We start from the raw sequence: 17828 nt of genomic DNA, 5'->3' as shown, positions 1-17828 counted from the left end.
AAAGATCTCTTGTTAATTTGTGTACTTCTCAAAAAAAAAAAAAAAAAAAAAAAAAAAAGACAACAGTAGAAAACAGGCTTATATCTCAAGGACACAGTGTCGTGTATGTTTTCTAGTTCTCCTTGATTTAAAAGTACATGGTCCTAATAACTGTGGTCCATCTAGCAGCCCTGGCTTGCTCACTCATACCCAAGGAGAAGGAAGGCATCTTGCCCCATGAGCTTGGTTTGAACACAAATGCCTCCTACCTCTCCAGCCATGGTAGACCTCACAGCTCAGTGTGACAGGTGTTATAGGAGGGAAGCCTTCACCTCTCATACCTAGGCATACATATGGCTCTATCCATATCCCAGCAGTGCAAGTCAGCTCTGTGTCACTTCTCCCACTTTCAGCAGTAAGAACCAAACACAGCCCACAAGGCATTTTAAAACCCAAATCTGTCCCTTGTAGCTGACAAAACTGGATCACCCAACAGACAGGAAAGGAACACATTTGATAATGAAGTGCTGAAACCCTTTCCATTAGATAACATCCATTTGGGGGTTGTTGGGAAACGTTGCTTCTTCACTTCCTTGCAGGAAGCCTCGTTACCATATGTGCATTGACGTTATCTTATTGCAGGCAGCTGAGAAAGTGTGGGTGCCAGCGTGTGAATACCAAATAATAAAGGAATCCCCCGGAGAGGTCTGATTCAATTTCCTCTGTAATACAAGACAAACATGAAAATTCACTATCTCGATTAGCTTTAGTGCAGGGAAACATCTTTCACAGCTGATTGTAAATCTTCTGAGCAGTCTCATTTAGCTTTTAACCTTCCTCTCTTTTTCATCCACGTGCAGATTATTCCAGCCTACACATTCATTTATTTGAATAGCCAAGGACATGTGTATGTTGACTCCAGTCATAATGAGAAGCCTCTGAAGTGCAATAAGACTAAGAATACCATTAAAATCCTTCATAATTTGCTAAACAAACATATACTGCGGACCTTATTCTTAGAAATAAGAAAATTAAAATGAGGCACATCACCACAAATAAAATGCATCGACTTTCTTTAATACTGCTAGTGTTCAAAGTAATGAAAGATTTAAATAGTCTAAGAATAGATTAAAAACTGCAAGCTGCATGCTGTGTTTTAAATAACTTTTCTAAGGCCATACATTTCACCACAGTAACATAAAAACTAATAATGTGCTATGAGCAATGTCAGTGGAGGTCACAGAAACAGGATGAGTGTTAAGATCTAATGAGACACAGCACAATCACACAGACACAACTCTTGCAGTCACTGCATCTGGTTTATCAGTGCCAATTCCGCTGTGCTTCTATTGTTTCCTATGTGATTTTTCTGCTACAGTTACCAAAGAAATTCTTCAGATGTCAAGAACTGCTATGAAAAAGAGAGAAATCATTCCCCAACATGTTTTTCCAGAATTTTATTAATGTAAATGATCATGGAAATTATTAATCTGCCTTCGAAAGGCATGTGGGAGATTAAAACACACACAGAGCACCATATCTCACTGCGGTTCCTATCAGTGTTCCCCCTCACAGGCCGAGAAATTTAAAATTAAATTGTGAAGTACTTCACTAGGCGAAAGATAAGGAATCGAAATCTCACAAGAGATAGTTCTCCTCAGATACTCTCTGGCCTCAATCATGTTTTAGAGATATCTGTTAGCTATAAAGTTTACAGACTCTTCATGAAGTAACAAAACATCATCATTTCCAAGGTGCAAAATGTCCTCAAAAATTTGGACATACTTTTTCCCACTGTCTCCCCCTGATACAAGTGGGAGGCTACAAAATCAGCAGGAATATTTTGTTCATGTGTATCTCATTCCCACATTTCCCACAAGATCTTAGAATTGTGAAAATTCACACCTATGTTCAAATACAATTTAAAGACAAAAAGATTCGTGTCCTCACACTTCAATTCTTCAAATTCAGATCTAATCTAAACTAGCTACCCAGGTTTCTTCTCACAAACTATGGGGAGAAGTGGGTACGTTTAACCAGCTACTCAAGTCATATACACTCCACTCTCTCAGGCTGGGACATACAGCCTGAGGAAGTATTTTCTGAGATGTTTTCTCTCATCAAAAGCAACTACCCAAATTACTCCTTTAAGTTAGAGTTCTCATTCTTAGAAAACTAATATACAAAAATCCTACCTAAACTATTCATTATAGATTTCCCCAAAGGAAACAACTATTATCAACGATACTTACCATTGTGTTGTCAATTTTGTCAGCTGGCTAGCATTCAAATGCTGTGCTGACAATCCATTACAGCTGCTCAGTTTCCATCATTCCTCCAGAAAAAATTCTGACAGAAAATCATTGCATGATGTATTTACAGATCATTTTAATTGCATTAAAAATAATGAATATCTAACAACAAAAGAACTTGTAGATCAGTCTATAGTGTTTAGTATACATTAATGTATCCAGTTATTCCATTGTCCAGAATTTCCAACTAGAGGCAGGACAGGACACAACAAATGTTCTAATCCCATTTTCAGCAGGGACTGGCAGCAAAAGATTAGGTACTGTTCAATTTTCTTCAAAACGAGGACTTTTGGGGCAATTCTTTCAATTTATAACAACGGTCACAAGTTAATTTCACATATGTATTGTCTTCTTCCAGCTCTATTAATATCAGATCAATAATATACAATACCAGCAGCATTGGCACAGTCTGAAGATACATCTCTAGACATCTACCAAGCATTACACGCGTGTATCAATGCCAGACATGCATCTGGTCAACTTGCATCAGAAAATAAGTCTGGAGGAAAAGCTTTGACCTCATGGCCAATTAAATAGCAAGAAGTTGTTTCATCTGCCGGAAAAAGGCATGCCATACATATTGTTGTTTGCATTTATTCATTTGAGAGTATGCACTTAGTAACATGTCCTTTCTGTCATATCAGCAAATGTTTTATTGTCACTAAAAAAAAAAAAAAAAAAAAAAAAAAAAAAAAAAAGTAAAGAAAAAACTTATCTAGAAACTTCCACGAAGGCCAAGGTTACAGTATTTCCAGATGGTATGAGCTTCATGAATCTCCATGTGGAAGCATACCTAGAACTGACAGATGGTAATACTTGTTGAGGTGATGTCTTGTATTCTAAGCAGATGATAAACAACTGAATAACATTAAAACAGCCCCCATAGGTTTTGTATTCATAGCATGTCAAATGGATACATCTGAAATATTCTCTTTATCTGATCTAATATTTAACAGGAAGTCATTGGTAAACTCCCCTCCAATTTGCTCTCCATAATACCTAACATATAATAGATTACAAGCCAACATTACTTTTATATAGCATGCTTAGCACATGCTGAAATATATTAGCACTCTTTTCAGCTGAAGTACAAGATTACTTTGTAAAAAGTTGCCAATTCCTATTTGTTTTCATCTTTTCAACACCATAAGTTGAGAGCTCCAGTATTTTCTTTTCTTTGGCAAAAGCTCTGAAGATTTCTTAAAAGTTTCATAACATTGACAAAATCCCCAAAGCAGCAATAGCAGCACTGCAAAATTTGCTGCTGCTGCTTCTATAATGTCCTTTATATTGAATTAAATCTAATGGTGACTCTGCAGTGTCTCAATAAATATCAGCCTGTATTTGAAATAACATTTGTCTTGTATTTTACATACATTACCTTAATCCAATTTGTCCTTACACCTTACACAGGACAGCAGACAGTAACATAATCCATGTATTTCTGATCCAGGTAAAATCATATGAATACAAAGTCAGTGCATTCAAATGCAATTAAACTAATTTCTGCTACATTTCTGTTTGATGAAGAGCTGATACATTTATTCCTCTGACCAATACCAAGCAGATCAAATTAAATTAAAATGTAGCTTCAATTTTACCATGAAGCAAGAGCACTGTGCATTCATTAGTATGTAAATACAATTACCACAATGATACTGCTTCTGTTGACATCGTATTTAATCCTAAGAGGCTTGAGACATGAATATCCTCTGGTGACTGGACAAATCACATCCCAAGAAATATGAAAGAAGTTTTCCCATCATATTCCCCTCACTTCCAGATAATGGAGTAATGGAGAAGAGCAAGGCTTAGTGTACTTTCGGAAAGAGAAAGAGATGAGATGCTTCAGCACTCACTGAGATTAATGAGAACCTCTCAAAAGAAGGTTGGTTGAGTGCTACATGTTGGCTAAGTGGAAATTCAGCTACTGGTTTATCTTTAATCCCCTTTCAGGTAATCCTAAAGATTCAGCCCTTGCAGAGGTCAGTGTAGTTAGGGATTTGGGACAAGACAGAAATGGGATAAATGCTCAGATAAGCTCTAGAACTACATAGCACTGCGTTCAATGTTTTGCTGAGATTAGCTCTGCTAGAAGTTTCTGAAATAAAATCTTAGAAGTTATCCATTATCTCTGAAAGACCAATCTATAGAAATGAAAAATTTATGCTGGGCCTCTGCAGTGTTGACAGGTATTTTAATAGGCCTACACATTGCATTAAAGAACATTTATCAAATTAATTGCTTGGAAAAAGTCAGGGTTTGACATTGCTCATTGGTTGTGAGTTCAGAGCTCACTATGTCATATTAAACAGTACATCTCACTTCAATTTAGAACAAGTGCCAGATACTTATGGAACTAAGAAAAATGTTTTAGCATCAAAGTGGTATTTAAATCTTTAATGCAATGGATTACCAGCTCCATCTCAGAAGAGGCATATGGACATACAAAACATTGTTGCTAAAATGACATTGAAGAATGATTTCCTCTATAAGTATGTGTCACAGCATAGAAAATGAATTAACCTGCTCATAGAAAGCAAAATTATTTGCACTACTACAGGCCTCATTTAAGCAGCACAGTAAGTTCTGGAGTTAATTACTCACAGAAAGTTTGCAGAGTATGATTTAACTTAACAATAGGAAAAATGTTGGTGAGTTAGCTGTCTTCTGAAGAGCTTTCTGACTTAAACAAAATTGGCACTCAAAACTGATTTCAAATACAGAAAAAAAGAGCTTGAGCTTCAACATGAAAACTTTTACATGATATCAGGAAAGACATTCTTAGGAAATTTAAGTGTTCTTGTAGCTTGTTAAATCTCTGGACTACAGAGTATGAATTATTTCTAAAACTGAGTGAAACTCTTAGCAAGCATTTTCACATTATTTGTAGATGACTCAGTCAGGCCTGTTACACGCAGAACTTATTCTAATATAAGTTCAAAAAACACACTTTCACTCGTACTATGCAATTTTCCCCACAGCTGACCTCTGACCATGAACTAAGGAAAAACCACATGACCATGCATTTCTATCCCATGCCCATCAATCCCCAAGCCCATAAAAAGGTGTGTTCAATTAATTCAGAAGCATTAGAGAGATTGCCAATGGAGCCCGTTTATTCATTATTGCTAACAGCTGCAGCTGAACTCACCAGTAGGTGTGACTTAGCAAACCTTACTCTTGAACCCTTACAACATCAGATCTGATCTTCTACTTCAGACAGCAGTGAACTACCAGGGCATGCATCAAGAGTACTGGTTTATAGGTAGCTTGTATTTATATTCTTTCCTTGCATATCAATTGCATTGAAATAAAAACAGAATAGCTGCATGCTCCATCTTCAGCTTAAGGGGCGCTTTATCTGTTAAACATCAATAGACCATTACAAGATACAGGCAATTAACTTGTCTGCATCTGTGGTATAGGCCTCAGTATTCAAATATCACTGTGAAGATGGGGCCAAACAGGCTAGCTGATTGGTGGGCTGATAAGGTTATGGCTTCCTCATGAAAAGGAGGAGAGAGACAGTCACTGATCTACTCACTCTGTGGTGTCCAGCAATAGAACCCAAGGGAACTGCATGAAGCTCTGACAGGGAAGGGTCAGATTGGATACCAGGGAAGTTGTCATGGCACTGAGCTGCCAGAGCACAAGAAGCATCTGGACAATATTCTCAGATACATGGCCTGATTTTTGGGTGGTCCTGTGCAGACTCAGGAGTTGAACTTGATGATTCTTGCACAACCTTTCCAACTTGGGATAATCTATGACTTTATACCACAATTCCAAATTGATATGTATCTACTGGAGCACATGGTATTACCTGCACACTGAACTTGGATTCATCCAAACATACAGTGAAAAATATGACACAGTGAATGAAAACTAAGTTCAAACTAACAGCTGGATCTTCATGCAGCATATTTGTGACTTTCCCTCTAGGTAATTAATAAATCTTTCCCATCTTACTTCATAACTTCTTGACAAGAACAACATACTTTCTGTAAAAAGTCTGAATAACTTTTTCTCTACACAGGCAGGCTATAACTACTCAGTAGGTATCTGCTCTAAACACTGATATATTCGGGGCAGTTTTACAGAGTAGCAAGCAGGGTATTTATGTAGTTTTAGTAGAACCACCTTCTCCAAAAAACTTGCTCCAGTGCATGAACCTGTTCCACCTGGAAGCAGCTGATTAGAGTTTGGGAGGTACTGGTTCCTTCTGAGAGGTCAACAGGTTCCTGGGTGGAAATGAAAGTGTTCAGGGATTTGGCAGAAAGAACTATTTTTATCTTTGGAGCAAAATGAGTTTTCAGTGTAGAGATATGAGAAGTAAATGTATCATTCATATCTGAACAGGTGTTTAAAATCTTATCCTTCCAGCAATATAGTAAAGAAGCTATGCTATTATGTCAGGCTATGCTCCCACAGCATAATCACTTCTACAGGAGGCAATTCTGAAACACTGCTATCTCTATTTTAAAATAATCTAGCATGGGATCAGAGCAGGAGCTATGGACGTTGTCACCAACAATTTGTGGTGTCCAGGTAGGTGAAGCAAAGATAATCTATATGGCAGTGATAACACAATATGGAACTTCAGCTGAATTCCTTGGAAAACCTAAAGCTTGCTTCTGTAGAAATATTAAAAGTCTGATTTTAGATGCCTCAAGAAAATACATATTTGAGTCATTGTCTACATCATTTATAATTAATTCAATTGAGAATTCTCCTTGTACATAATCTGTATTCTGAATACCAGCACGTTCTGAATATTTCTGTTGGACATTTTAAGGTTCCTTTTCTCATAAAACTTGCATCTAATTCAAGATAAAGACAAGTAAATCAGACCAAAGTCATAGTGCAGTGACTTTCTATATATTTGTAAAATATGTAGCTTGAATAGATGGTAAAAGTGCCTCCTCAAGTAATCAAGATAATTACATGACATATTACCAATTCAATGGCTGCTTTAGCAACTGCTAAGTAATTTTTAATATTAGCTTCTTTGTGTCTCAGCTAGCTATGAGCTGCCTGAACTAACAATAGCAGAGAGGATATTAATTTAGCACTGAAGATGCATGCTGTAGTTTGACCCAAATATATCCTATTGTTGTAGAAATACTCGGTGAAATATTATGGCTCCTGTTACTCAGCAATTAAACTCACTGGAAACGTTCTGACGCTTGTCAGAAAACATTAATTGGTAGAACACAAACTGTTTTTTATCAAAATTACCTCTGGCTTGACACGTTCTGGCTGAACGCCAACAGAGTGATGAGGGACATGGAAGCCAGTGGAACCAAGAGTCCTGACCCAGGTGTGCTCATCCCCGGGAGTTTCCCACTGTTGAAGCTCCACTCTTTCAGTGGGAATCTTTGGATGAAAAAGCCCAGGACTTCAGCTCTGCAGTGAATCTCAAATCCCTACCTCTAGCTAAAACCACGAACCCTGGGATTTTGGACAGCAGCTCAGCGAATTCAGCATTCGTTTTGCCAGCCAACAAAAATTTGTCAATAATTTGGGATTCATAGAATACATTTCAAGTATAGCTAGAATATTTAATTATCAAAATACATTAATGCTTAAAAAAAAAAAAAAAAAAAAAAAAAAAAAAAAAAACCTGCATAGGAAATGTCCATCTTGGCACTTAAATTAATACAGTTTTAAAATATTAGTCTGGAACTTGAGATCTGGCAGTACCTACCTCTGAGTTTTTCATCAGCTTAATTGAGCTGGCTGGTAACAGTTTCTCACAGCAGGCAACTAGAAGTTATGGCAGAGCAGGAAAATACCTATTGAGAAATGCAGAAAGTCCAGGAGATGCAATAAATCAACTTCAGAATATTTTGTTTATGTGGTGAAGTATGAATGAAAACTATCTTTGCACACTGCAATAACTAAGCAGTCCTAGAGCTAGTTCTTGTAGATTTCATCATTCCCATGTTTAGAAGTAATTCATCCAGCTCAAGAACACTAAAATAGTAGAAAATAAAATCAGGATTGGAGAAGAAACATGGCAGATATAGCAATCAAAACAAGTCACACGCGTAACAAAACATTGGTTTTTTTTCCCCAATCTCACTCAGAATCACGGCATATGTACAATCCGTTACAGGATAAATAAAAACTTAGCCTCATTTCTAGAATTTAGCTTTACTAGCAGCCACACACACACAAAAAAAATTGGTACCCCAAAAAAATAATTATATGCCACTTCCCCTGAAAGATCACAGCAGACATGCAAGCTTTGCTTCAGACAACAAAAAGCAGACAGTCTCCAGCCTATCCTTTGTGAGGACCAAAGGTAAACCTTCTTCAGTACCTAGGCAGCCTCAGATTGAGCCTTGTCTCTGGCGTTTCCTTCATTCCCAAAATGCTCTTTGGCAGGATTCCTTCCTCTCTTTGCAACCTCTCATAAAATACCCCATGGGCCTTTTCCTTAGGCACTGCTCGGGTATCTGACAGCAGCCACCTTCTGATGCAAGGTTGTTAAACAGGGAAGGGAAAATCAGTGTTACCAGATGGGAAACAATGACAGGATCAGGACGCAACCTCTCTGCAGCTTTCTACATTGACTGTTACTGTGAAGAAGTAGCTGCTGCATCCCAAGTCTTCGCAGGCAAAATGCCTCCAGGAAATGTTGTTATTGATACAGTAGGCAGAATAGATCCTTGACTTTCATTCATACATAAGAGTTGTCTGGAACTTAGGAAAATGCTTCTGAGTCTCAGTCATGGAGCTCTTCCTATTCCTGTACATTCATCTATCTTTGTCCTGCCACAGCCTCTTTCCTCCTCTATAACTTTCTCTTGCCTGACTTTGTTACATTAGTGCTTCTTTTTCTCTCTTTGGCATCTTTCTTTTTATTGACATCCAAAGAATCGTTAGTGTTTTCTGCTCTCAGATGAAGCCCTCTCACTCCCATTTCTCTCTTCAGCCTTCATTCCAAGTGTTATTGTCACTAGAACTGACTGTGACGCCTCTACAAAACAAATCCAAAATACATTCATGGCTCCCCTTCATGTAAAAAAAGAAGAAAAAAAAAAACCAAAAACCAAACCACCAACCTTGAAAATGAAGGTCATTCACCTCTACTATTCTCCCTGATATTGTTTCAGTACCTTCTGGAATACTTCCAGCACACACAACTTTGGTTGTGGAGAGCTACTTAGTGTTACATATTGGTGAAAGCCAAATTCTGGTATAGAAATAAGTTTCGCAAAAATACTTTGCAATAATACTCTTCCCAAGGATAGTAATAATAAGGTCATGTTCGGCAGATCTCCTTGCACTGTTACAGTTGTTTGTTTTTTTTTCCAAAACTTTCAGGAGTTACCGGATACAAAAGAAATACAGATGAATTCCAATTCTTATAATCCACACAGCATCATTACCTTAATTAAATGGCTTAAGAGTGAGAATCTCAATATCAAAAGGTGCCAGCTTGCTGCCACCTGTAAAGGACAGATACAATGAAAAATATTAGAGGAAAATAATTTTCTTAGGGAGATCCTTTGAATTATGGTGAAGTATATATTTGCAAAAAAACTTTTTCTGAAATCTTTCCAGTGTTTGTTACCCCTGTGATCAGGATGTTGGCAGCCATCCACCTGGCCAGCACAGCTGGGTCTCATTAAACAGATTCTACACAATCCTTCAAACTCAGTACGTTAAAACACGACCAAGCAATACCAGCCCCTTCTCATTAAAATTACACAGAAAAGAGACCATCACTTGATGTGAGTTTTAGGATGCTTACACTAAGACCTTATCTAAAGGACAGATTTATTAGCAGGCACAAATTTCAAGAATGCTGCCACAGTGTACACATTCAAATTTACTTTGCTGAGAGACTACTCCCTAGATACATATGCCACCACGGCTTTTTCCAGAATGCCACAGCAGAAAGAAAGCTTTGCTAGGCAATGGTAGTCAACATGCTGCTCTTTCATTGCCTGGGATATAGCCATTACTCTCATCATCTAAAAGCTTTAGATATCATTGTCCTGTATGTGATGTTGTCAAGGGCTGGATGTCGCTACCGCTTCCATCTTTCTCTGCTTCCTAATCAGCAGTCATTGTTATTTAATATTGTGCCTGCCAAGTGTCAAAAGCAACCTAGAAGACTTATTCTAAGCTGTGTTTTTCATTTCTACATGTTCAGCTCAAATTCCAGTTATGCTGCAACTCAGAATTTTGTGTTGCAATATGATGCTCTTCTTGTACAGCCAAACCTAGTATCTAGTACAGCCATGGGCATGTGGAGAGCCCTAAACTTAGCAAACACAGCTCAACATCCAAACATCCCAGAAATAGTTTGTGCGGTTCACTGGCTCCAAGCTGGTTCCAGTGATGAGCAGTGTGAGTTTTGTTATGGCTGTAGATGTGGGAAAAAATCATGGCCCCTATGTCCTTTCATGGTCACTTCTGTAAGTTCTAACAACCACATGTAACCAAGAGTTCAGCTTCTTCTTTCATCACCATCTCATTTTACATAACCAGTTAAACATCACCATTTAACAACTGCCTAATTGTTACTGCCTGTGCAAAAGGACTAATTAGGCTCTAGGAAACTTCTGCAATGGAAGACAAGTCAGTCTTAACAGATTTTTCAGGACAACCTGTCTTCTGGTACTTGTTTTGCAAAGAAATTAAAGGAAACTACATTAAGAGACGTGTCACATGAAACAGTAGTCTGCAGTTCATAGGAAAGGATCCTCTCTTATTCTCTTGATGAGAATGTGAAAAAATATCCTCCACTAATAACCACAACACAGAACTCCAGAATAAACTGTTCAGCTAATAAATTAGAACTTGCTCTTGGAAAAATGTTTATTTATTTTGAGTACATGCTTTTCATTGTCCTCTCTGAGAAAACTGGAGTTTGTTTTCTACTCACCATTTGCCAATCTGATTTGCTCAGCTCAAAAATTGCTGACCATTTTGCAAGTACGTGAGGTCTCCCATGACCACTGGGATGTCCATGGAGTAGAGCCACCCTCTGAAGGCAACTAGCCACTGCTACACGATTCACACTCCTACTGGGAGTTTTGTTTCTGGAATCCTGCCCAGTTACTTCTGACAAGCTGGTTGTGCTGTAAGTGCTGCAATGCAACTAAAAATGAGGAGGTTTTGCATCATTTTCTATAAATTTTGAAACACTGAGCCCTGTCATTTCTTTTGCCCCCAAGGGAAGTCCATCATAAAATCTACAGATTGCACTACTCTAATGGTAAATTTTCCCTTTTATCTGGGCAAATAGCCAGGCTATGAAGCTTTTCTTGTCAAGAGGAACTAATGGCTGCCTCTGTCATTTTTTTCCCCTTCAATTATTTAAGCTTTCCCTACACTCAGGTTGGCTTCTTGCTGGCAGCACTGTGGACTGCGTCTATTAATCATTGACTGTCATTGTATTTTAAAAGAGGGAAAGTGAAAAGATTGCCTAAGAATAAAAATAGAAATTTCCTGTTTTTTCCTGACAAATAAATGATAGCTATATTTTTCCCGGCTTTACACTGTCTTCAAATATGCTTTCCCATTTTCCAAATAAAAATAACATTCTAGACACACAAAGCAAATTGGCTGTTTCCAGAAAGTCCATATTTCAGGACGTCCTTTCTCCTGTCCTGTCAAGGTTTGGTAGTCTTTACTAAAGCTTTGGAGTCCTTCCCTGCAACCATCTCTAAAAGAGTATCAAGGAAAAAGGACTGTGTTCTCAATGTATTATTGGAGGCTTAGCCTCCTACATCAATGAGAAGCTATTTCTATCAGTGGTAAAACTAACCTACTTAATTATTTGCCAGGAAAGCTCTCAGCACTCTATATTCTTAAACCCTCTCTCCTATCCTTGTCCAAACTGACCTCTTTGCACCACAGTCAGGATCCTCCTCTGCAAGTCCTCCCAGTTGGCCTTCTCAATGAAGAGATCATAAGGACATTCCAGGCCCATACTCTTTTCCTGTACACTTGGACTTCCCACAGCTTGTCATCCTCACAGCTCTTCCTCTTCCTTAGCTGTGTGCTCCTCTGGAAACTGCAGGCATGACTGAATACTTCACTGTGCTGAAAGACACAATAAACCATAAGGGCATTTTCTTTAAAGAAAGATAAAGCCCATATCAACTCAGACAACAGAAAAACACTTGAGCTTCTTCCTCAATATAAACTCTCAGTTTTGCTTTTGAGAGACTGAGAAGCCACTACAAGCAGAAAATCATATCAAACTGCTTCTATTCACCGCACACTGTTTTGCACTTACAAAAACTATTGCCATGTGCCTGACCCAGTCACTCAAAAAAAAAATGAATTCGTATGTCTCACTCTGATGCTTTCCTGTAGGGTCCAACAAATGAGAATTTCAGATAAAATAACATCCTATAAAGAAATGGCCTGTTGAGTAAGTGTAATGAAAATACTCCTTGAGTTGCAGCACATTCTGACAGACACAAAAGTCAGCTCTAGCTGATGGAAGTAAGACAGATGCTCAGGACTCAAAGGAGCTGAACCAATATGGCTAAAATACTTTGAAGTCAATGTAAAATTGGTTAGGACCTAAGGAATTTGATCTCTCTTGTTTCATGAAAAATGAAATATACAGGTGATGCTTTCTCTGCATTTTATTCTATGGAAACAGAGTATAAGAATAGAAAACGTTGTGAAAATCTTTCCAGGAAAAAGAACTTGCCATGCATAGGGTTTAATATTGACTTTATGCTCTGCAGTACGTTCATATATTTATATGAGTAATAAGTTACCTTTATTACCACCAAGTTTAATAACGTGCATGTTATCACATATTATTAAATATTATTACATACTTGCTATAATACTTACATGAATATAATATCATAAATTACCTGAGGAATGTCTGTCGCTCATGGCTTTAAATATATTTGCTACGCTGCACTGAAATATTTACAATTTAAATAATCAGAAATAGTGCATAAGAATGCTTTTTCTTTTCTGACTGCTGAAAAAAAAAATGAACTTTGAGGTATCTGTGTCGGTCTACAGCTGAGGGATATTTTCTGCTCCCTGTTTTCTGGAAATTGTAAGCAGAAAAATCCTGTCATTTTTGCTACATTATTCACAATAGCGTGGCCCAAAATTAGGTCTGCTGAGTAATGGTGTTGATGCAGACAATTTGATACAAACAGCAAAGATTTGGGGTTTTGTATTTTAACTCAGATTATCTCCAGTCTAGCTCCATGGTGCAAATGCCACAGATCGCCATTCACCTTAATATCACCTGAAAGGAATCCAGTTCCTGCACTCTCAGACTCCACAGAACACCAGTAAACAGGAACAACTGGGAGAGAGATGTCAGAAGTGCAGTTCAACCAAAACTGAAGCACTAACACAGGTGCACCCATTGTACCTTAGGGGTGCCTGCTGCCATTTTTGGCTTGTAAAAGTTAATCCACAAATGAAAAGACAACTCTGTTCCAAACTATCCATTGATTTGTTAACCATCACATGGCTGTTTTCATAAGGGAAAGCAAGGCAGGTGGGACAAAAAGATATCAATGTAAGTATCCGTTGAGTCATTAATTCAATTACAGCACAAGTATGACAGCAAAATAACTCACATTTAAGAAAACTAGAGCTGATTAAACCTGATCTTGTTTATCCGGAACAATCATAAAATTAAATCTCCATTACTAAGAGAAAACAGTGTCTCCATTGATCATTTCAATCCTTACCAGAAACACAGCAAGTCACTGAAATGTGATAGCTGTGAGCTGCAACTTCTTTCCATATTGTTGCAAAATCTCAAGCAAAGAGTTCAGAATTAAATGATATCATGCCTTTGACTGTAATACCTACCTAAGACTGTAACTTAACATTGTGAGATTTCACCATTGTCAAGCAATTGTGACAGCATGGTAGTCTGGAATTACAGCCAGTTATGTGCTCAGCAGAGTGTCTGCCCAGTCAATTCTCAGCTGCATGTTTCCTCTGGATAGCAGCAAATGAGCCCTGTGACATCCTTAATACAAAGGCTAAAAGTTTAATTCATTTCTAAATGCAGAAAACCCCTTTGGGAAACCTTTGGCTTCCCTCAGTATCACCAAACCATGCCCAGGTTACTTACCAAGCAGCTCCCCAAAGCCTGATGGAGCAGCAAGGCCAACAACCTCAGCACCCAGGCTGGGCTTGCAGTGTTTTGCACAGGAGACACATGCCTTCAGAGGGAAAGGTCAGAGCCAAAAAGCTGGTTTATATCTAAAAACAAAAAGTACAAAAAGGAGCACTGTTAACGCAAACACTCTGCTGTGGAAAGCAGTGCTAAGAAAAATTCACTGCTCACATAAGAAACACAGTTCCTCAGGGAGCCACAAGGTAAACTGCCCCTGGGGGGAGATGGGGAGGATAGCAATTTGCAGTGCCAATCTGCTCTTGTGGATTCAATAACACAGGGTGAATTGAGCACCTTATATGGATTGAAATGCTGTTTTCCTGGTGAAAATCTCAACATGGTCTGATGCAGCTGTGTTATAAGAGTATTAAAACCAATCATCTCAAAAGTAGTAAATTTAAGTCCATTGTCCTGGCCAAACTGTGACTTGGTAACTTAGATTATTCTAAGTTATTTAGTTTAACTCTTCCTTCTTTAAGATCCCAGGTACTGAGATCTGTAGGGACCAACAGAAGGACCCGGAGATGACACAGTTCCACCCAGACTGAGGCTCAAGCCTACCTTACCCTTCTAGTCTCTTCTGCTTCCATTCTCCTTGTGAGGTGAGGAGGTACTACAGCCCGGATCTCAGCTCCCTTACAGCTCACAGACAAGGAGATAATGGATGTAAACTTACTGCTAACACCATTCAATCCTCAGCACCATCCTTGACATCCTGGCTTCTAAACATCCCCAGGCAGAATTATTTTCCTAGCAATGCAACTCTCAGAAACCATACAGCTGAGTGATCTAAATTAGCAATTATGGTTTAAAGGATTAAGTAGCAGCTAAAGAAGGATCATCATCACCTGGAGTTAGAGCCTTAAATTTCTCTGCCTAGTCTTTGCACAAGAAAACTCAGTAGGCCTGCATATTAAATCTAAGTCTCCAGACCCCCTCACTCATCAGACCATTCATCAGACCATTCTCTCATTGAGCTTAAGAGAATACATAATGTGTATTTGGGCTAAAGAAACCCAGAAAGGAAATCCATTTTACTTTTTATTTCATTATTATACACCGTATTTTTTTAAACAAACTCTAGTAACAAACTGCAGCCTGAATACTCTGCACAAAACTGCAAAGCCATAAAAACTACAGCAGTTATAAGAATTTGTGGGGTAAATATATTCACTGACTGCTTGCAGCACCCAAAACAGTGGGCAGCCAACAAAAGAACCAACCATCCTAACCGACCTGACCCACAGGGAAATGTCTTTCTAATGCAGAGTTAGAGATTTGTTTAACTGCATCTGTGCCAGCTAGACACAACCTAGCAGGAAGCTGACGACTTCATCTCAGCTCCAGCTGTGCTCTGTCTCTCACTGAAATCAATGGGATTGCTCATGTTCTCAGAGGAAGGCACTTTTCCCAAGTTTGCTTGATTTTTATGTGCTTTCACAAGACAAAACAGAACAAGAAAAAAAAAGAATTGGGGTGTAATGAAAAGCTCCAAACTCTTTTCACTCTTTTCTTAACTTGAGTTTCTATTGTTTCTATTATGATTCAGAAATTTGGGGTTCAGCTCCCACGTATGCCCCAAAAGTGCTTGAACATCTCCAGCCTCCCTGCTATTAACAGGAGAGGGCCAAAGAAAAACCAGTGCAGCAAGTTTGCATGCTCCAAGTGGAAGAACAGCTCTACTGCTGCACAGGAGGAAATTTATTATTGTTAGGTTTTTGCGGGTAGTTGGACACCTTAAAGCAAAGCTTTTACTTAGACAATCACCTTTATAAAAGATTCAAAGCCATCCAACCTGGCACCAAGACAAACAGAAGAAAACACTGTCTCCTGGGAACTGCCAAAAGTCTCCTGAAGGAAACCTAAACAAGGAGTGACTGTACCCACGGGCAGCTCAGGCATGAGAAAATGGTATTGTTAAATTGCACATACTTATATACAGATAAGCATACTTATCTGCTTGCAGAAAGCACAAAAAACAGGAAGAGGGATTGGTGTGCTTGAAGAAGCTGGTGGTGAGTGTTGGAGAACTTGTCTGCTGCATGTTGCTGTTTCACCCAGCCTCAAAAGCAGAGCATAAGAGGAGATGGTACACAATCCCACCCCAACTGCAGCCTTTGATTAACCATAAGCATGCGGCTGGGAATTCTGATGCTTTTTTTTTTTTATCTCTTGGTCTTTACACTGGTGAAAAGGCAGATTATGGTGCCATTCTTTATAATCCAAATATTTCCAAGAATCACAGAATGGTTTGGGTTGAAAGAACCTTAACTTGTTCCAACCCTCTGGGAGTGGGACACCTTACAAGGGGTTTCCCAGAGCCCCATCTTATAATGAATAATATAGAACTCAAGAAGCAGGCTTACTGAGCTTATTAAATGGCTTATGAGATATGATTAACTGCTAAGAATAGGAGAATAGGTCTCAACTATTCTTGCTTACGTAGGAGAAAAATAATCATTTTACAGCAGCAATGACCCAGATGACAGATTTCATTTGAGGATAAAGATTATTTCAAATTAGAATTCCCCCTCAGATGATGATAGTTGTCTCCATAATTCTTCAGATAATGTTTTTACATTCTGGCTGCCTGAGGGCCTTCATAACACTTCAGAGCACAGCACTCACTGTGCCACTGTGGCATGGTAATGGTTGCAAAACATGTCTGTGATGGCATTTGGTAATAGGGTACTGCATGCTCCATCAACTTACAGAAATCAGTATTAGCTACAGTAGACTAGAGACAGAAATCCACTGCCATCGTTTCTGTGGCAGAGCAACTAGATTCGTGTAGAGTAACTCTTCTGCTCTCAGTGCTTGTCTTCAAGATTAAGCTCTTTGTTCTAGACTTGGAGCAGGTGGAGAGCTTCCTTTTCTCCCAGCATAGCTGTAGTATCAAGAGCAGGATGAAAAATGATGGCAAATATTAACTAAGGCTAAAAAAAGTGACAGCTGCTCTTTCAGAACCCCTGCAGGTTTAAAAAAAAAAAAAAAAAAAAAAAAAAAAGCTTTGCGAGCTTTTGTGTTGTTCTTTTCTTTCCAGCACTGAGAAGACAAATTAATGTTGCTATTAGAATTACACTCCCCTGAATCTTCATATGTCTAAAATAAACTTGCCATGTCAATAAATCACATGAACAATGGAGTTTAAATGGGTCTATTTTCTACTAACATAAACAAATCACAGTAGTGATTTTATTTTTCATGCGCACAAATAAATATATATATATGTATGTAATCAGATTGTTAAGCCTTATTCATCAACAACCTTGCAGCAGGAATATTTTGACTCTTCTATTTCAAATTTAATTACTACATGTGCAGCAGATGCAGTTCACTTTGAAGAAAGCACTCATGAAAACACTACACAGTGTATGGCCACACTTAACCCA

At 38.4% G+C, this 17828-nt stretch overlaps 1 long non-coding RNA gene across 3 annotated transcripts; it reads right to left on the bottom strand.

The window, feature by feature from the left end:
• Window positions 1-2978: 2978 nt before the first annotated feature.
• Window positions 2979-15199, bottom strand: LOC125692026 (uncharacterized). 3 transcript variants are annotated; one of them, XR_007376413.1, is made up of 8 exons: window positions 15003-15199; window positions 14392-14522; window positions 13535-13605; window positions 12159-12359; window positions 11197-11412; window positions 9692-9751; window positions 8002-8089; window positions 2979-3090 (listed from the first exon to the last, which is right to left on the bottom strand). It is a non-coding gene; the product is annotated as an uncharacterized LOC125692026 (long non-coding RNA). The 3 variants fall into 3 exon arrangements; XR_007376414.1 differs by having other exon boundaries at window positions 15113-15186; XR_007376415.1 differs by lacking the exon at window positions 2979-3090 and adding an exon at window positions 5600-6535.
• Between the last annotated feature and the right edge of the window lie 2629 nt (window positions 15200-17828).

The sequence above is a fragment of the Lagopus muta genome, chromosome 4, assembly GCF_023343835.1.
Source record: "Lagopus muta isolate bLagMut1 chromosome 4, bLagMut1 primary, whole genome shotgun sequence".
Taxonomy (NCBI): domain Eukaryota; kingdom Metazoa; phylum Chordata; class Aves; order Galliformes; family Phasianidae; genus Lagopus; species Lagopus muta.
The sequence above is the reverse complement of the archived record's forward strand: the minus strand, read 5'-3'. Positions and strand labels throughout refer to the sequence as shown.